General features: G+C 39.3%; 1 protein-coding gene and 1 pseudogene across 2 annotated transcripts in view; one reads left to right on the top strand and one right to left on the bottom strand.

Annotated features, from left to right (window-relative positions):
• The window catches only part of ZNF385D (zinc finger protein 385D), a 934,321-nt gene that overhangs the window by 605,874 nt on the left and 306,153 nt on the right, over positions 1–22,294 (bottom strand). The gene's annotated exons all lie outside the window — the stretch shown is intronic.
• Positions 757–21,122, top strand: LOC114890746 (annotated as a pseudogene).

A 22,294-nucleotide genomic window follows, 5' to 3' on the forward strand; every position in this document is an offset into this window, starting at 1 on the left:
AACCTACCAGTCCTGGGCAAACCAGATGGTTGGTCATCTTACCGGGATAATACATTAAATTAAAGTCCTATCCTAATTATCATGAATTGAATCTCAAAAGAGGGAATTTACATGGTTAAAAGTTATTGACAGAAAGACATTTAAAATGAGGGAGAAAGAAGTCAACTTGAATATAGTAAACTGTAAAAATATGTATCACAGATTTAACACATTGTGCAATAAAAATATATAAATAGATGTTAGAGCTATCAAATGATCTCATAAGTAGGATCATGCAATGCTAATTCACACCAGCTTTCTTACTGGCATGTTATTTTCAAGAATACTGTTATCACAAATACTTTAATTCAAAAATACATCAATAAATATTTTTAAAAGTAACATTAAGTATGGTAAAAGCAATAATCAGGGCAATGAAATATTGCACATTTTCGTTTCCTCGATATTCTCGGCAAAAGTAATGCATATGATAATTGAATAAACATATCTGAAATCAGTGCAGAGATGTGTCGAATTTATCCTTTGGCGTGAGAGTATTTCAAGATTTAGATGTCAAATACTTTTAAACATATGTTTAATGGGCACATTTTAAAAATAGTACCATTTTACACTGTTTTTCGGTTACCCAAAAGATTTGCACATAAAGTCAACACTGCAGATTTATATACCACCGTCTGTGCAAGAAAATCACTGAACACTGAGTAATTTAATGTTAGCTTGCATCTGGGTCTCAGTGAACCGTATAGTGAATAGAAAATGTTCCGGGTGAAGAGTGTTAAATCCCTTATATCGCTTAGTCTGATCTCCATTAAAAAGCAATCAGGTTCAGAACAACTAGTAGAGTGCGAAGAAATATTAGAAGACCGACAAAACTTTCGCACCCTGTCTTCACAGGGCCAGGTAATGCCATTTAAATTCTCGTGAGATACAGAGGTGTTCAGCCTTGTTCCCTCTGCTGATATAGCAAAATCTCCCCTACTTCTTTCTTTCAAAGATCTTTTGAATGTTAAGCAAAACGCTGCACTAAATCCAAGCATAATACCCTTCGACTAAAAAGAAAACGCGATAACTTATCACGGAAACCCAGAGCATGACCACGCATGCACCAAAAAAGTGGTTTCTTGAAAACGACATTTTAAAACGAGTTTTAAAAGTGTTGTCTTTGTTTTGAAATACTGTGAGCTAAGCCGTGAGTAGTTGCTAAAGTAATCATCATTGATAAGCTGTGCTCAGAGGGAAGATACGGCAGAAAGACAGGAGAAAGAAGTGACCAGATCAGCCTAAAGGAAACATTCCTCCAAACTCCCACCTTATCGAGGAGACTTTTATAAAAGAAGCAATGCGCCAGGGCTATTTTCAAGGGGAGTTTCTGGAAGAAACAGGTGGTTGTGGTTCATTCTAAGAGGCAGACTGTAGGCTACAAAATTATGACCACTCTGCAGAAAAATGAAGAGAATCTTGGCATCCAGGAGCACTAAGGATCCTGTCAGGTGTCCCAGGCAGTAAAGACATGCAAGTGTCCTGGTGGCTCAGTGATGAATGATTAGGTACAGTGAGCACGAACAGTCCAAGCGAAAAGGCAGAGCTAAAAGGGAAAAAGCAGAAATGGAAAGTAACGAGCCAAAGTAAAATGTATTCGTTTTCCGAGGCTTTGACAACTAGGATTAAAAAGATATGGTGCCAGCAAGTGGTAGGGCGCTTACCAGGAGGACAAGGACATTCTGGCAGGAGCCTCGCCTCCACCAAGAGCATTTAAACAACATATACGAAACTCAATGATGTTCAGGGGTTAGAGAAAAGGATTCAGATCAACTGTAGGAACTAAATCAACTGAAGACCATAGGTAAAAGGGAGCAGATTCATGGAGGAGAGACTGCTCAATTGTTCTCAGGAGTAAACGACAGGGAAGAATACAGATAATACTCACTTTTCCCCACAGCAGACCATGGTTAATCAACCAAATGACTATATTTTAGGGACTTCCCTGGTGGTGCAGTGGTTAAGAATCCGCCTGCCAATGCAGGGGACATGGGTTTGAGCCCCGGTCCGGGAAGATCCCACATGCCGCGGAGCAGATAAGTGCGTGCACCACAACAACTAAGCCTGCGCTCTAGAGCCCGTGAGCCACAACTATGGAGCCCATGGGCCACAACTACTGAGCCCACATGCCACAACTACTGAAGCCCGTGCGCCTAGAGCCCGTGCTCTGCAACAAGAGAAGCCACCGCAATGAGAAGCCCGCGCACGGCAACGAAGAGTAGCCCCCTCTCGCCGCACCTAGAGAAAGCCCACCGCGCAGCAATGAAGACCCAACACAGCCCCAAAAGACACAAAGGACTATATTTTAAAGCATGCTGCCAACCGAGATACACAGAGGTCACCAAGTTTGGGTCCAAAAAGAGTAATGATTGGAATAAGACTTCTATATATGAAGTGATCTAAGAGGAAAAGCAAGAGAATTACATCAAGTGACAAAAGTATTGTGAGAAACTCACAAACCCAGGGAGAATGGAATAGTGGGAAATACTGGAATGAGAGAGAGAGAGGAAAAAGGAGGAGCGCTATAAACATCAGGGTGTATGGTATAGAAAACTGAATTTCATTCAATTTCATTGAATTGCAATAACCAAGAGCAAAGTGCTGGACTAGGATTTGCAAGGACAACAGGATGACTAGTACACATGAAAGAAGATGTATCTCAACTAAATACAAACATCCATGAGAGGCAAAATGTGTCAGTGGTAGGCTCCCTAAATTACTAAGGAGACTTTATAAATTACTGGCTAACTTCACGATCCCTGGAATCAAATGGCCTTCCTTAGAATCCTGGCTGTCCTACTTACTATCTGCCTGCCCTTTGACTTGTTTTTTTTTACCTCAGTTTCTTCATCATTAAAATGGGGATAATAGGGCTTCCCTGGTGGCGCAGTGGTTGAGAGTCCGCCTGCTGATGCAGGGGACACGGGTTCGTGCCCCGGTCCGGGAGGATCCCACATGCCGCGGAGCGGCTGCGCCCGTGAGCCATGGCCACTGAGCCTGCGCGTCCGGAGCCTGTGCTCCGCAACGGGAGAGGCCACAACAGTGAGAGGCCCGTGTACCGCAAAAAAAAAAAAAAAAAAAATTGGGGATAATAGTAGCACCTGTTTCACAGAGTTGTTCAAGGCACTTAAATGAGATAATACACGCAGAACAGCTGAAATGGAGCCTGGAGCAGGATTGACATTGACAAATGTTATTAGTGTTGCTGTTGGTGTCATTATCATCATAACCTACAGACTGAAGTAAATTTTATTCTACTAAAGCAGAGTTCCAAACACATTCTTTACTTACATTCCCGACAGCTTAATCAATCAAAAGTTTGGTGAAACTAGCCTTATTTAGGGAGCTTAATTCTATTTCTTTTGGTTGTAGGCAGAAAAGAAATAGTTAATATTCTGACATCAAGAACTTCAGATCTTGATAATAAATGATAAGCATCACAGATTCCTACATGCTAAGCAAAGAAATATACACCCAATCTTAGTTATTTATATATTTATTTCAATTTTTTGTCAGTTATGTAAATTGTAAATCGTTTTCTTCACCTATTTGTCTACTTGGGTCTTACATATTTATTTCAATTTTGTCAGATATATTGATATAAATTGTAAATAGTTTGCTTGGATTCTATTTTCAGGTCATTTATGACAGTTTGCCGATATGAAAGTTTAAACTTTCATGTATTCAATTGTGTTGTCTTTTTCTTCTTTGTTAGCTGTTTTGGGATATATGTCCACATGCCACATTTATAACAATATTGATCTATGTTTCTTCTACAATTACTTGGGGTTTATCCTGATGCTGAGTGTGAACTGGAAGACCTAACTTTAATTTCTCTATTTGGTGTACTTTCACCACTAATAAATAAGGTAAATTGAGAAGCTTTCCTTTGATTGCACTAAACTTAATAAACGTAAGAGGTATTTTTGCTCAAGTGTTTGAATAAATCTATTTGTAAACCGGAAAACAAAAAAAAAATAAAAGAAATATACACCCAAGACTCAATAGTTAAGCATTTCTTAAATGTACACTGCAGTGATGGATATTATCATTATTGGGTCTATCATCTCAAAGAAAGTTAAAATATATATGATCAGGCATGATCCTAAGGATGGAGGCTCCAAATTATAATCAAATTACCTTTCATTTCAACAATGCCTTGCAATTTATATAGCGGTCTAGGGAGGTTTTGGGGTTTCACAATGACATACTAACAAAATGACTATAAAAGATCCCTACGCAGAACACGGAAAGAAGCCAAAAGTGGGAAAGCTATTGCCAAAAGTAGCTAAAAACCTCTAAGGACGTCAATATGACGGATGTAAATCATGAATGGAGCCTTCTAAAATGATTAATAACAATACAAACTTTCTCTTTGGCTATGATCCAAGCAACAGACAGAATATATAAGATACAGGTAATAAGCAGGCTCATTGTCAGAGGCAGATGGCATGCTAGCCTTAGAAAATGTTACCTTTCTAACCCTGAAAGCATCACACCCTAGTTTTAACACCCCCAGTAGCTTCTTAACTAGTACATGCTAAGTTTAGAACTTCTGATCATGACATCCAATGTCCTTATCTACCCGTCTCCAGTCTACCATTCCAGCCAAATTTTCCATCATTCTCCTTTAATGCAAAGTGTACCATAAATCTAGTCCCATCAGACTAGAGAATATTCAATTTCACTATATTACTTTGAATCACATGAAAGTATAGGCAGTAAGCTACTTTTGACCCGCAAAATGACAATTTCATGTGGTTCAACCTAATACGTAACATTAAAAAGGAGACATTTTATGTTAAATTTTCTGCAAATCTAGGATAATTATATTCCAAGATTGTTAGGGAAACAATAGGTTACTAAATGATTTTGGTTAAAAAGAAGACATAATTTTTATGAGTGTACTATTTTAGGAATTGAGCTTTTGATGGATGTATTCCATTGGCTACTCCAGGACTCTCCATTCTTTTCCACCCTGTTCTGTGACTGGGAGGCTAATCTACATTGAGCGCATCAACTGGCTTCCTTGTCCTCTGGCTCTTAATTGGATTTAGCCACCGGGGATCCCTGGCGGGATATCAGAGCGAAGGAAGAGCAGGGGGTTGGAATTTGGTCTCCTGCTCAGTCCATGCGGGGTTGCTTGAGGCTGGCTATGTATCCGTCCCCTGTTCCCATTGATGGTCACTCTGCTCTTCTCTAGGTTTCTGTGTTTACCTGACTCTGCTTCTGAGCTCCTGCAGCTGTTCCTTCCTTTTGCTGTTAAACCTGTGGTGTGATCAACTCCACCATTATCCTCATGATTCTTCCACATGCAGCGCACACCTTAGTAAATGGTCTCCGTATTAAACCATTGTGAACCAACCACCCTAGTTTGAATATGTCATCTGTTGTGTGCTGGAATACTAACTGACACAGGGCTAGATTCTTTATATATGTTATTCGCATTTAATTCTTACAACCCTTTGAGGAAGATTTAATTCTTATCCTCACTTTATGGGTAAAGTCACTGTAGCTCAGAGAGGCTAGATAACTTGCCCGAGATCAAACAACTGGTTGCAGATGTAGTGTTGGGATTTCAACAGTCTGACTCCATACCCTATGGTTTTGATGGGTGATGGGGATTTGCTATGCTGATTTTGTAAAATGATGAAAAATAAATTTCAGAAATCATATGCTGATACAAAGAAATCGTGCTGATGACAAGTTTGTAGGGTGGATTATTCCTTAGACAAGGTAGGTTGTCTCATATGGTATGTTTTGGGGAAATGGTAAACAATTATGGGAATAAAGTCTTAATTAGACACTGGAGACTTGCCATTTGATGTTCCAGATTTGTGTCAACGACCTAAGTTGAAATACAGAGAAGACCGACATTAAATTTTCTGACGATGCAAAGCTGGGATAGAATCAGAATTTCAAAAATGTTGATGGGCTGGAAAAACTAGAGAAGGCAAATGACACTGAATGGCAATCACTGCTGCATTGAGCTATGTTTGTATTAGTCAACTCTCTTGCTTGCTAAAGACAGAGATGCAACTCAAGCAGGCTTAAGCAGAGAAGAAGAGCATTTACTGACTCAGGTAACTGAAGATTCTACAGGTGAACATTAAATAAAAGTTAAAGAAGGGCCTCAAATGATGTCATCAGATGAGATCTCCTCTTCTGTAGATTTCTCCTCTGCTTTCCTCTATGTTTACTCTTGAGAAGGTTCCTGTCACTGCACGGGTTGATATTTTGCTTCTCAGGTTCAGAAGAGAAAAACTCTCTTTGAAACATCTCTACAAATGACCCAGAACTGTATATCACTGCCTCTGAAATACTGGACTGTGGCCAGAGGACTGTGGTATCTGATTGGCTTGACACGAATCCCATGCCCAGCTCAGAGAGGGGGATGAATCCTCACAAACACATGAATACAACTTAGAGAAGGGTGATAACACTAAAGAAAAATCAGGAAGATGTGATTAACAGAACGGTGAGTGAGGGTTAGATTAGGCAAATACACCATGATAACTGATAATAGCAACAAAATTCAAAACAATTTCAAAAATACAGAATGTGGAAGACATAGCTTAACTACAGTATTACAAATATTAAAAAGGTCTTGGGGGCTTCCCTGGTGGCGCAGGGGTTGAGAGTCCGCCTGCCGATGCAGGGGACACAGGTTCGTGCCCCGGTCCGGGAAGATCCCACATGCCGCGGAGTGGCTGGGCCCGTGAGCCATGGCTGCTGAGCCTGCTCGTCCGGAGCCTGTGCTCTGCAACGGGAGAGGCCACAACAGTGAGAGGCCCGCGTACCGCAAACAAGAAAAAAAAAAAGGTCTTGGGCTTTTCAGATGACATGAAGCTCAATATTAACCAACAGGGTGACTTGGATACTTAATATGGGCTCAGACTGGCTCAGTAACTGAAGTTACTGTAAAGATCCAATTTAAGAGAGAACATCTAGACATTTGTACAGCTTCAGAATCAAAATGAACTCTTGTGTCTGAGACGACTTGTTTGATTCTTTGGAAGATCACAGGCTTGCGTCAAATACTAACTATTCAACCTCTTTTTTTTTTTTTTACTCTACATTATGCAAGAGGTCTGAGCTTTGCAATCACCAAATCAAGAGACTAATTTAAAATTCCAGTTCTCACAACTAGGATACGTTGCAGTTCTCCAATTTCCTGGACCCTATTAACAGGCTATAGTTTGCAATGTTCCAGAGCTGAACAAAACTTCAAAGTGAGGAGTTCATTGTGGCTGACTCTGCCACACAGTTATCTCCTTGACATCTTTGCCACTCAGAGAGCAGAAGCCACTGTCATTTAGTTTAAAAAGGACAAAGCAGAGAGCATTCTGGGTTATATATCCCAAATGCATACATAGGAGCAGCAAGTATATGTGAAATCTGTAATTTCTTCTCAATTTTGCTATGAACCTAAAGCTGCTCTAAAAAAATAGTCTTTAAAAATATAAAAGATGAGGACTTCAGCTGAATGTGAGGAAGGAGAGTCAGAGAGAAAATGAACTAGTCCTTCTGATGATGGAAAGAGATGCTGTATGCAGAAACTTCCTTGTCATGATTTGCTGTAAAGGGTATTAGATATGTGATGCCAAATGGTGGGGGGCAGAGGTAAAGACTCTGCTTTGTGCAATTAAATATAGCACATAAACACACACACACACACACACACACACATGGAAAACTTCTAGTAGAGAAAAAAGAGATAATTAAAGGGGAGGGGATTTTAAGAAATGGGGAAGGAGATTCAGTCCAGAACACAAAACCAAATTTCGTCTTCCACAGTATTTCTTGGGAAGAGAAAGCTACAAGCTTCTACCTCCCTTTCAATTTTCACTTCATTTCCAGTTGCCAGAAAGTTATTTAGAGATTCAGAGAGATGAGCTCTTCATGAACAACTTTTCTAATACCACCTCATTTCAAATGCTGAGGTTAGGTGATATTTAAAAATAATTTTATGTATAAAGTACTGTAATCACTTTTAAAAATTATTCAGAACATCCTGTTTCTACTTTTTTTTTTTTTTTTACCCTCTGTATTTTGGTTTCCAGAACTTTCCCTCAAGCCAGTGAAGCTTGGAGACATTGAAGTCATATCTAGGTTGTCTATATGTGGCTACTTGGGACCTCAGCTGCTCCTGAGAAATGAGACTCAAATCTCTTTGCCATTAATCAAAGATAGAATTATAACTGAGATCTAAACAAATTTCTCTATCTCTAAGCCCCAGGTGAAGAGCTGGGGACTGTTCATATCCACTGCCTCCAGGGAAGAAAGATAATGAGGAAGGTAATCTGAATGACTGAACATTACTGAACAAGCACTTTTTAGTATAATAATTGTCAGCCTTGGCAGATTCAACTAGGAGGAAAACTGACGATAGTAGCTCAGCACAACTGTTCCAACCAAAATGACAGTAGAGCAGGCAGCAGGGGATCTGCTAAGTGGGATAAACAAATGGCCACTAAGAAGAAAGAGTCAAAGGAAAATATTCACTTAGGGTTTCAATTCAAAGCACCAACACGCATTTTTGCAGACCAGATAAGCTTTTCTAAAACCGCTCACTTCTGCTGCAATTTCATTAACCATATGTTTTCAGGACTATTATTCCTCACTGTCTTTCTCTCTGTACTAGAATACTCAATAGAGATATTCTCTTAAAAACACAATGCCTTGACAGCCCTTTGCTACATATGTTCATATACAAAGGACATTGTGGCTTGACTAAAATCTCGTTTAAGGTAGTTCATTGGCATTTAATTAAAATGGACAACCCACCAGCCATTTTTCCCCAAGTCTGCTATCTGGAATGCTCAGAGAACTACCATGGTAGGAAAGCAATTCCCTGCTCTTCAAGTGATGTTTTCTTCTTTCATTTTCTTCTCTCATTTTCATTCACACAAGTGATGGCAAATACCGTGAGGTTTACTGAATGAGTTACTTTTAATGCCTAAGAAATCCATCATCTGTTGATTAATTCATTCAAGACAAGTTACATTCCAGTTGCGATGGATAGAGTCGAGTCGTCCTCAGATCGGTTTTCTGTTTGGAGCACATTGTAAGATAGTCAAAAACAGGTAATTTTCTAAGTTAAATTGTATTGGGAGAAGTAATTTATTTTATGGAAAAGTTTTAAGGCTTATCCCATAAAAACAAAGGAAAAGTTGAACCAAGGAAAACTTTACTGTAGATTATATTGCATGTATCCAACAGGTAATTGGAAAATATATGTACATATTCAATTATACCTACTTTGAATAAACAAAGAACAATCACTAAGATTTATATTAATTTTTATGTGACCAAAATTGAAGAATTTGAAGGAAAAATTATACTTGTAACTGTACTATAAATTAACAGTTCACTTGATTTCTCTATGTCAATAGTAAAGACTTCCACTTTTGGTTAAATCATTAAACAGATATAAGCCACATAATTTTTCCAAGTAAACTAAGCAGTTTTTAATGCCTTATATTTTCAGGTCTAATCTAATTTATAATTCTATTATTCCATTGAATATTACATATATTTAATATGTTATATATATATCTAAATAAAATTCCAAAATTCTATGAATCCATTACAGTGCAATATAATATAGTATAATGTAATATAATATATATGTTTATATAAAATAAACTAAATAAAAACAACCCAAAACAGTGACTATTTCCTACTGACTTTCACAATCTATCCAGGTTTCTGACTTACTCCAAAAATTCAATATGTGATACAGATCTCTAGAGAGTAAATTTAAATAAAGAAGGAGATAAAATATACACCAGGTGAAAGCTTAGGGCCTCTCCATTACAGACTATGGCAAAGACCACAAGCTGAAATTCTGTCAAGGGCCAGGTAGGTGGGAATGTAATTGGGTGTAAGAAATCCCAGGTAGAACTGGTTTGAGTTTTGGGGACCATAGCACATTGGAGGGTACCTGTCCTCCTGAGGACATTCAGATTAGAAAGAAGTTTAAAATGATTCTGATCAAAAAAACAAAACAACAAAATAAACAAAAAACCCAAGTCTACAGACCAAATTCAGCCAGTGCATTTTGAACATCTTAATTCCTTTTCTGCAACATGTCACTTATTGTCATAATAATGCTGTGTAACAAACCACAGCAAATCTCAGTGGACTGAACGGATAAAGAAGATGTGGTACGTGTATAAAACTGAATATTACACAGCCATAAAAGGAATGAAATAATGCCATTTGCAGCAACATGGATGGACATGGAGATTATCACACTAAGTGAAGTAAGCCAAAGACAAATAACATAAATCACTTATTTGTGGAATCTAAAAAAAATGATACAAATGAATTTATATACAAAACAGAAATAGACTCACAGACATAGAAAACCAACTTATGGTTATCAAAGGGGAAGGCAGGGAGGATAAATTAGAGTTTGGGATTAACAGACACACACTACTATATATAAAATAGATCACCAACAAGGACCTACTGTATAGCACAGGGAACTATACTCAATATTTCGGAGTAACCCCTAAGGGAAAAGAATCTGAAAAGAAAAAATATATATATGTATAACTGATCACTTTGCTGTACACCTGAAACTAACACAACATTGTAAATCGACTATACTTCAATTTAAAAAAAAAAAAACCTCATTGGGTTAAAGCAACTGTCATTTCTTCTCATGCTCATGTTTGAATAGATTGGAATCAGCTGATCTCAGTGGGTTTGGCTGGGCTCATCTACGGCCTGCAGGTTCCATTCAAATAAGTTCCATGCGTCTCATGGTGGCACCCAGGCAGGATGGGCAATGGCCACTCAGAATGAGAAGGCAAATCAGTAAGATTCCTCTATCCATCATGAAGCTGTGGCAGAGATGTGAAGTGAAACACAGTGAAATGACATATTGAAACTAATAATTTAACCAACCATATCTGAGCATTTGCTGTGTGACCCTGTGTAAGATATTTGTGGTAAAATCTCAGGCTCTAGAGATACATCGACCTGATTTGAATTCTAGCCAAGCCATTTGCTAGCTGTGTGACCCTGGGCAGGTTCATTAAATTCTCTCAACTGCAGCTTATGCTTTCTCTTTTTTAACTTTAGTTACAAATTTTATTTTACCCAACATATCGAAAACAGTATCATTTCAACATGGAATCCCCATAAAATGTTAATAAAATATTTTACTTTTTTGGGGGGTGCCAACAGTGTGCATTTCATACTTACAGGTGTTTAGTATCTAAGGACATTTTCTTCCCACCCAAGGCTTATTCTTCTTAAAATAGAAATAACAATAGGAATAATACCTATCTCATAGTTTCTATGCAGTAAATCAGATAATCATTTTAAAGTGACTAGCACTGTTCCTGGAACACAGCAAAACATTCAACATGATATGTTAGATCACATCATTATAAATTGCTTTGGAAAAGGACTTGGAATAGGAAAATCAGTATTTTGTTTTTATTATATCAACTGATATTGCAATCTCATTACTTAAAAGCAGATGTAAATTACTCCAAAGCATTTTTTAAGCCCAATTTACTTTTTCTGGCCTCCACACCCTGGAAACACCAAATTGGCAGATAATTAGATCAGTTGAAATAAAGACTGGTGGAAAAATCATTATAATTCATGGTTTGCATCTGCTAAGCCTGGCATTTAGGCCATATTCTTGTTTACTCCAATCAAGCAGTATCATGGAAAATAAATGAAGAAGGGAAGGAAGGAGAGAAAGAAGGAAGGAAGGGAGGAAGGGAGGGAGGGAGGGAGGGAGAAACCAACTCCAAATAATTCCAACTGATCATGCAGGACCCTTAGGCAATGCTACGGGAGCTGGCAGAGGGCAGGAAGGAATTGTAGTTTGGTTGAAAGAGAGATGGTTTCTTAAAATTCCTGTAATTCATGTTTTGATAATTCAACATTATTGGCCCTGTATCATCCACTTTCTTGTTGGACAAAACAAACTGTATTAGTCAGCACACTTTTCATTTCAAAAGAGTGGGGACTCAATGAAGCTTAAATGAAGAATAAGAAATGGGGAAGGGAATTTGATATGAGCTGCTTCCAAAAAGCTGCCTTGGATTATCAACAGCTGCCTGGGACCCAAGCCTCCAGGATTCGAGCTAAGGCAGCAACACTCCTGAACTGCTGACTCAGCAAAACGGGCTCGGCTCTCCCCACTCCTCACACAACGATGGATAACGGATGTGCCGTAAAGTGAGGCTGTGATTCCAACCCTGATTGGTCACAGGGCATGGGAGGCGGGCAGTTTATGGTGGGGGCAGGCAAATGAGTGTGGTCAAACAATATTTCAGGACCGTGAGCTCATTTGAGAGTTCTTAGAATTAAATAATTTAGGGATGCCACATTAAAAAAAAAATAGGGACCTTACCATATGTTCTCTTTACATTTTTAAATACTTTTTGTTTTGATTGAAGTAATATGGCTTTACAATGCTGTGTTAGTTTCTGTTGTACAATGAAGTGAATCAGCTCTATGTATACCTATATCCCCTCCCTCTTGGACCTCCCTCCCACTCCCCCATCCCACCCATCTAGGTCATCACAGAGCACTGACCTGAGCTCCCTGTGCTATACAGCGGTTTCCCACTAGCTATCTGTTTTACACATGGTAGTGTATTGATGTCAAACCTAATCTCCCAATTCATCCCAACTTCCCCTTCCCCCACTGTGTCCACATGTCTGTTCTCTACATCTGCATCTCTATTCCTGCCCTGCAGATAGGTTCATCTGTACCACTTTTCTAGATTCCACATATATGCGTTAATATATGATATTTGTTTTTCTCTTTCTGGCTTACTTGACTCTGTATGACAGACTCTAGGTCCATCCACATCTCTACAAATGACCCAGTTTCGTTCCTTTTTATGGCTGAGTAATATTCCATTGTATATATGTACCACATATTCTTTATCCATTCATCTATAATTGATACAGCCACTATGGGGAACAGTATGGCAGATACTAAAAATAGAACTACCATACGACCCAGCAATCCCACCACTGGGCATATACCCTGAGAAAACCATAATTCAAAAAGAGTCATGTACCACAATGTTCATTGTAGCTCTATTTACAATAGTCAGGACATTGAAACAACTTAAATAGTTTAAATTATTTTTAAATACTTTTATTGCAAGTCTACACTATTTCAAATGTACGATGTGTTACATGAGCTTCTGAAAGCCAAGTTGAAATTTTAACCTTCATTTATAATTTCCTTCGTATAGTTGGTTAAGGTCCTGTGGTTTGCCCTATGACTGTTGCCAGGTAACGGATGGACCACTGCCTACCTCCAGAGCAAGAAGTTTGGTATCTTCCCTTAAAGCCAGCTTTTTCCTCTGAACATCTTTTTCAGGGATGCTTATTAGCCAGGAGTGTAGCTGAGCTCACAGGAGTTTTAGTTCAATCGCTCCTAAACTTCCAACTAGCTCTGATTTGAGGAGAAGGAAAAGAACATCCACATGACACATCACATCGGGAAGAGCCAAGCAGCCAGGAAATTACTTGCTGACCTGGCTCAGGAACTAACCTATTAGGAGTCATGTCTCCCAGTGGCACTCTGGAGATCCTGGAGGTGACCGCCCTTCTGGTCAGCACTGAGAGTTAATAAAACAACAAACTTCTCACTTACGTAACAGGAGTGTGTGTGTGTGTAAGAGAGGGAGGAAAAGGGCGAGGAAGGGAGGGAGAGGGAGACACAACAACAGACACAACAGACACAATGTGTGTGTGTGTGTGTAAGAGAGGGAGGAAAAGGGGGAGGAAGGAAGGGAGAGGGAGACACAACAACAGACACAACAGACAAAGTGTCTGTGTGTGAGTGTGCGGGTGGGGCTGTGAGCGAGAACGAGTGGATTAGGGTTATTAGCTTTCTTAACATCAACACCAACCTGGGGCTGGTGCTGGGAAGATTTTCCTCCATGAAACAATGCACCGAAGTAAGATAAGTGAGATAAGAGGTGGGTAATGGTATCCTTTTCTTGTGCAAAGCTAGAGAAATGTCTTTTGTGATAGGGTTGTGGGGAGAAGAGGGTGGGCAGGAACCGTTTGCCAGAGCTTTCTCAGGTACATTCGTTTTAGGAAAGATTATGCACAGAGTTGAAAATCTGGAACTGTATTCCCTAAAAACCATTCATCAGTTTCTGGGAATGTCTTCTTCTCTTCCAGCAGATCTGGGGACTCAGTTTGAAGACCATATATAAATTCTCAAGATCAGAGATTATGTCAATTTTTTTCACTGCTGTATCCCTGGCCCTAAACACCCATACTAGGTGCTCAACAAATATTTATTGAAAAAAATGAATAATAATGATTAAGTTCAAAGTGAATTTCAATCCACTATCAAATATATACTCTATTTTCCATAAGTAAGTGAATAGAGTAATATTAATGAAGGGAAAAGGACAGGCAAACCTTTTACTAAAGGGGAAATTAAACCATTACTTGGTCAATAAGTTTTAGTTATGTAAATTGTACTTCCTCTTTGGACAGAGAAAATGCACATTGATACACTGAATACTCTAGAAAATTCTGGGAAATTTTTAAAACTTTGTTTATATTTCTAAAACTTATTTGAACAGTGAATCCATTTTAATTCTCATTTAAAACATTTTAACATCCATGGAAACTACTGACCCTACAGCATGAAGAAATAAAGTTTGGAATATTTAATACATGACATAACATAGATTATTATTTGGTTAGCACTGCTCAATCAGAAAATAAGAGAAAATCTAATAAGAAAGGCCATCCACTTGAGAAATTTTACAAAAATAGTGACTATTAATTAAAGAAGAGAGTTTTGAGGTTCATTTCCAATTGCTTCATTATTCAATTACCAGACATAGAATATTTTGACTCCTAAAGTATAAAAACGTTATCAAAAGAAATTTAAAATTGATAACAAACTTCATTTCATACCAAATTAAAATTAAATATTGATACTTTTATTAAACAAATTTTATATAAATGTATATGAACTAATAATCATGGGTATTTAAAGACTTTATTGATTTCTCGCTCTCTGAGTGCAGTATTAATGCGACTAAAGCTTGGGTAACAAGGGAAAAGTTAATTTAATAACTTGGTAGTTGTAAAGAACGTTCTCTCAAACTAAGTTGTTTTCTGAATTTCTTCAAGGGGAAAAGCAATGTCTGAAAACATTTCAGCAGTGAGCATAAATTATAGAGAAAAGTAGTCATTTATATATTAACTGACTAGTGCCATGAGGTCAGAGGCTTTGGGTTACCCTTTATCCCTTTATTTCTCTCCTGTACAAATGTACCTGAGTCTGACCATTTCCCTCCCCTGTCCTGTTCCCTATTCTAAGACACTGTCATCTCTGGATTCTGGGTCATCTCCCAGCTGGGAGCCCTGCTTGAACTTCTATCTCACTAGAGTTTATTCTCCAAAAAGCATCTGGCTTTTAGAATGTATGTTAGACCATATCATTCTCTTGTTCTCAAGCCTCCCTTGGCTTATATAACACTTAAAGTAAAACTCAAAGTCTTTAATGCCTATAGTCTCTTGGGATCTGGTCCCTGGACACATTTCCAACCTCATTTCTTGTCACTCCCTTCCAACATTTCAGCCACACTAGCCTCCATAGTGTTCCTTGAGCATATCAAGTGTTAGCCTGTCAGGGGTGGTCTTTGCTAACCAAAAATGTGCCCTCTCTTACTCTCCCCCCCACCCCCTACCAAGGTCCCTGCCTACAGACACTCCACCAGCTATTACTGTACCCTGACTCATAGCTAACAATCTAGATTACTTGTAATCATCTGGTCACTTGCTGTTGCTCATCTCTGCCATGAAAATGCAAGATGTATGAAGCTATATCGTGATTCCTGTGTTGTTTGTTGCCTTAACCCCAGCACCTAGAACAGTACTGGTGAATAGCATGCCCTCAATAAATAATCACTGGATAAACTCATGAATAAAATAATTTTAAACATGAAAATATTTACTGCTACATTAAGACAATCTTTTAATACTTAAAATATTCAAAATTTCCATAAAGAATGAACATTCATTCCACTTCATAATATTGTACATGAGAAAATCTATATTCATAACTAAGAAAATATTGCCATATAAAAGGCCTGCTTCTTGTAGCAATCAAGAAATTTGGTTCAACCTCCTACACTGTTGATGGGAATGTAAATTGCTGCAGCCACTATGGAAAACAGTATGGAGGTTCCTTAAAAAACTAAAAATAGAGTTGCCATATGATCCACTCCTGGGCATATATCTGGAGAAAACTGTAATTTGAAAAGGTACATGCACCCCAATGTTCATAGAAGTACTATTTACAATAGCCAAGACCTGGAAGGAATCTAAATGTTTATGAATGGATAAAGAAGATGTGGTATATATATACAATGAAATATTACTCATCCATATAAAACAATGAAATAATGCCATTTAGAACAACATGGATGGACCTAGTGATTATCATACTAAGTGAAGTAACTCAGACAGAGAAAGGCAAATGCTATATGATATCACTTATATGTGGAATCTAAAATATGACACTAATGAACTTATTTACAAAATACAAACAGACTCACACACGTAGAAAACAGTTTATGGTTACCAAAGGGGAAAGGGGGTGAAGGAGAAATAAATTAGGAGTTAGGGATTAACATATACACACTACTATATATAAAACAGATAAACAACAAAGTCCTACTGTATAGCACAAGGAATGATATTCAGTATATTGTAATAAACCATGATAGAAAAGGATATGAAAAGAAAATGACTATATATATATATATATATATAACTGGATCACTTTGCTGTACACCAGAAACTAATGCAATATTGTAAGTCAACTATACTCCAATTAAAAATAAAGAAGAAAGTTGGTTCAATTATAATGTGCCCAATTTGTGATGAAAATTTTGAAAATAAAGCATACACTCTACTTTAACATACTTAACGTTGTGATGGTTTTAAAATATGTCTACAAATTTTTAAATTACTCAACTGCCTCCCATCCCCAAAGTGTGGCCCATCTCCACTGCCCCTAATGGACTGTGTGGGACTTGTGAGACTAGGTCCTTGAAGACATTGCAGCTTCCTCCTGCTCTATCACCAACTACCATGTGGTGAGAACATACAAGCAGCCCTTCGGGGACGTCCATGCAGCAAGTTAACTGAGGCCTCCAACCAACAGCCGAAGTGCATCTTCCAGCCCTGGTCAAGGCTTTCAGTGACTGTAGCCACACTGCTTATAACTCCCTTCCAACATTTTAACCATCCTAGTCTCCATATTGTTCCTTGGACATCTCAGCTCCAACCGAATGAGGAACCCTGAGCCAGAATCACCCAACTAAGCCACTTCCACGACCCACAGAAATTACATGAGATGATAATAGTTTACTATTTATCCATTAATTTGGGGGTGACTTGTTATACAACAATGTATAACTAATACAGACATATAATACACCTTTTTCCCTAAAACAGGGAATTCCTAAAGCAGCCATTGATATGAAATTTTGCCTGATTTCTTTAACTTTTCTGAACCTCAGTTTCTTCCTCTGAATAACGGAAATGATGTTATCTCTCACGTCGATTTACTGTGAAGATTAAACAATGTATCATATGTACACAATGACTAGAACACTGCCTAATTAATTTTTTTTTTTTTTTTTTGCAGTATGCGGGCCTCTCACTGTTGTGGCCTCTCCCGTTGCGGAGCACAGGCTCCGGACGCGCAGGCTCAGCGGCCATGGCTCACGGGCCCAGACGCTCCGCGGCACGTGGGATCTTCCCGGACCGGGGCACGAACCCGTGTCCCCTGCATCGGCAGGTGGACTCTCAACCACTGCGCCACCAGGGCAGCCCCTAATTTTGATTTACTTACTTTTTCCTCAATAAGGAGCCTGCAAACATATTATGTCACTTTGTTTACCCTTGTCTCAGAAGATTGATAAAAATGCAGTGAGGCCTCACAGTTACAGAGAGCTTGATTCCTAAATGCATCATGATACAAAACTTAGTGCATAAACTGTATTTGAAATAGATTTTCTCATAAAAATTTCTAGGAAAAAAGAGTATAATACTTGGAAATCCCACTGAAGCCTATGAAAACTTAAAAAGTCCCTCAAAGTAGTTAAATTGAAAATAACAATAGAATGAACGCATATTTGTATAGGATTCTGTCCTCAGATGCCCCTCCGAGGCTGAAGGAATGGTGTCCATCTGCTGGGCATGCACCTGCTGACAGCCCTGATCTCAGCCTTCTCCAGGAATTATGCTCAGTTGAAGAGAGCTGCCCTCCCTGACATCACAGCCCCTTTCTTGGGGCAGCCAGCATCCACCGACGGGTTCACATGGGACTTAAATGTCCAGCTCCCTGCCCCCAGCTGTGCAATTATGAACAGGCCTCCCAGCTCCAATTCTCCCTTGGGGTGGCTGAGGCCTTTGCTGTGACTGCAGCACAGCCCAATTATTCCCTCTAACAGTTATTACTCCTGAGAGCATGCCCCAAGAAACTTCCTGTAAGCAAATCTCCATCCCAGAATTTGCTTTCTGGAGAACCCAAGTTGCACCTCCTCGTGGGTCTCACTTCGCACTTCACCTTCAGGGGTCTGCTGGCGTTACACTCTAGTTGTGGGTCTAGAGGAACAGAGGGAGGTGGTGAGGACACCCAGCACTGAGTCTTAAGGGAGGTCATTTCAGGTTCCTCAGGCAATGCAGGCTAGTCCCCCCAGAGGGCAGTGGAAAGAGATTGTTCTCTAACCTACGTGCTATTGTTTTAGGAATAGGAAATGGAATTAGAGGAGCACAGAGGGGCAGAGATTTTGTGATAATCTGCATGGTAACTCAAGGACAATTTTAAGAGCTATTAAAAAGTACAGAATTTGTTGATTATTATATGAATTTCTTTAATAATGTATCCTTAATGCTAGTGTATCAATAGGGTAATTCACCTAGGCAAGCACCCATCATGTTTTGACAGTATAATGTCGGAATTAAGATCATGGCCTCCAGAATCTTAGAAATGTGAGTTCAAATCCAAGTTAAGCTTCTCGCTGTCTGTAAATTCTTAAATAAATTAGTTAACCTTTCCCAGCTTTGATTTTCATATCCATATAATAGGGAATATAAGACCGACCTCTCAAAATTATTGTGATCACAATGAGATAATACCTGTAAACCATTTAGCTGTTTGCTCCATGTCTTAAAACCTCAATACGTGATGACTGTTTCTGTTTTTGTTACAAACACAGAAAGCAAAGGTACTAAAAGAGACTTTCCTGATGTTTGCAGTGGGTCATCTTGAAAGACAGGGCACCGCCAGTGTCTGGGACAGGAGGACAGAGGAGCCCTTCTCGTTGCTGGCCTTATGTCCTGGAATTACTTCGCTCGAGAGCGAGTAGGCAAGCAGCGCCATAAGCAATACTACCATCGTCCCCAGCACTGGGGGCCCGGGCCTCAGCGGTGGGCCGGGGGGCGGGGGAGGGCGCGGCACCAAGGTAATCCAGGTGACTAATGTCTCCCCGAGCGCTAGCTCTGAGCAGATGCGGACCCTCTTCGGTTCCCTAGGGAAGATCGACGAACTGCACCTCTTCCCGCCTGATGGTCCGCCTTTGCCATTCTCATCCCGAGCCTGCTTTGTTAAGTTCCATCATCCAGACTCAGCAGTTACGGCACAGCATCTGACAAACACTACATTCGTTGACAGAGCTTTGATAGTCGTACCATATGCAGAAGGAGTTATTCCTAATGAGACTAAGGCTTTGTCTCTGTTGGCACCAGCTAATGCAGTGGCGGGTCTTCTGCCTGGTGATCGACTCCTGCCTACCCCCAACCCACTTACCCAGATTGGCGCTGTTCCACTAGCTGCTTTGGGAGCTCCTCTCTTGGTCCTGCCCTTGCTGCACTTGGGCTTCCTGGTGCAAACTTGGACTCTCAGTCTCTTGCTGCCGATGAGTGGCTGGAACTTATGAGTACTGTTGATCCCAAGTTGAATCATGTAGCTGCTCGTCTTGTTTCACCAAGTCTGAAATCAGATACCTCTAGTAAAGAAATAGAGGAAGCCATGACGAGAGTACCAGAGGTACACTTCCTAATTTCTGCTGCTATATGACCAGGTAAGAAGGAAGAAAAACGAAGGCACTCGAGGTCAAGATCATGTTCTAGGAGGAGGAGGATTCCCTCATCTTCTAGGCACAGGTGGTCAAGAAGCAGATCAAGGGCTTCCCTGGTGGCGCAGTGGTTGAGAGTCCGCCTGCCGATGCAGGGGACACGGGTTCATGCCCCGGTCCAGGAGGATCCCACATGCCACGGAGAGGCTGGGCCCATGAGGCATGGCTGCTGAGCCTGCGTGTCCGGAGCCTGTGCTCTGCAATGGAAGAGGCCACGACAATGAGAGGCCCGTGTACCGCAAAAAAAAAAAAAAAAAGAAAGAAGCAGATCAAGAAGGCGATCACATTCTGAGTCAAAGAGTAGACAATGATCCAAAAGTCCAAGACAGAGAAGATCTCATTCCGGAGAGAGGGGTAGAAGGTCAAGGAGCACATCAAAAAACAGAGACAAAAAGAAAGAAGACCAAGAAAAGAAATGTTCTAAAACACCACCAAAAAGTTACAGCACAGCCAGATGTTCCAGAAGTGCAAGCAGAGAGAGATGACGACGAAGAAGCAGTAGTGGCACAAGATCTCCTGAAAAGCCTAGGTCTCCCAAAAGAAAATTGTCTCGCTCACCATCCCCTAGGAGACAGAAAAAGGAGAAGAAGAAAGATAAAGACAAAGAAAGAAGCAGAGATGAAAGAGAACGATCCACAAGCAATAAGAAGAAAAGTAAAGATAAGGAAAGGGAACGGGAAAGAAAATCAGAGAGTGATAAAGATGTAAAACAGGTTAAATGGGACTACAATGAAGAGGAACAAGGGTATGACAGCGAGAAAGAGAAAAAAGAGGAGAAGAAACAAAAAGAACCAGGTTCTCCAAAGACAAAAGAATGTTCTGTGGAAAAGGGAACTGGTGATTCACTAAGAGAATCCAAAGTGAATGCGGATGATCTCAAGAAGAAGACATGGATATGAGTGACTGAATACTGCCTCTGTGGGAATCCAACTGTATACATGCATCAGTGTCATTCCGCTGTGTGATTTCTTAATGCTCTATTTGTTCATCGCAAATCTAGATGTATACAGCTCTGAGTCATCAATGGTTATAAAGCTCTTGATGTTGATATTAGTTATTTACAGCCAAAAGCTTTTAGAAAAATGATACATGAGTAACCGATTCTTGACAGGTAGAAATCTGATTGAGTAAACAAGCAGTTTTACTATTCTGGGTCTGCTTCATAACAAAAATGAAAAGCTGCACGCATCTACAGTAGGCATGGATCGTTTATGTTGTATGATCTCCTTTATTAAGTTTACTTACAGTATTTCCAGAATTTGATTCATTGCCGTAATAGAGCCATGTAGAGAATGCCCTGGTTGCATGTTAATTGTGGCAGGAATATCCTAAATGCCATTCAAATCCTCCAACATGATGGATCTACTTATGGTCTTGTTTGTTGATATGACAAATTAACATCCTTGTAGTTACAACTGGAAATGAGCATTTGAAACAGATAATCCTTTAAGCCTTGTGGCTAAAATTCTGTGGCTTTTGTTTAACTTTGAAAGGTTATATATGCACTAACCTTTTTTGATGGCTATAATTAGACTTTAATTACAGAAACAAGATTTCAAATGAAACTGTCTTTGGCAGTACGTAAATAGCATATTTTGAAGTAGAGCTGTATACTTTTTCATAAGATGTTTGGGAATTTTTTTTCCTAAAATAATTTATTGAACATCTACATCAGTGAAAGTTATCTGCCTATCCTGAAGTCCATCTGTAAAAGAAAGTTATCTCTTGTCCTGATTTTCAATTTTCCACTTTTATTAATTTGTTTTAATCTCGTTGGAAAAGGGGGATAGTGCATTTTAAATTGACCTTCATATGCTTTTAAAAATAAGACAAATCTACTTGATAATGTACTTTTTAGTTGATCTCAAGTTGTATAAAACCAATAAATTTTGTGTTACTGTTACTGCAGTAGTAATCTGAGGCACACAGTGGTTCCATGTGAAATGCAAAGTAGTTAGGCAACTGTTTTCTTACAGGAGTTTCCAAGCTTCACTTTTGTGCAGTAAAAACAAAAGTACTATAGTCTGTGCCATGTTGGTGTACAGTTTCTGAAATTGTTTTACAAGACTTTGATAAGAA

This window comes from Monodon monoceros, unplaced genomic scaffold, assembly GCF_005190385.1.
Source record: "Monodon monoceros isolate NGI ecotype Baffin Bay Population unplaced genomic scaffold, NGI_Narwhal_1 Super_Scaffold_11, whole genome shotgun sequence".
Classification (NCBI taxonomy): Eukaryota; Metazoa; Chordata; class Mammalia; order Artiodactyla; family Monodontidae; genus Monodon; species Monodon monoceros.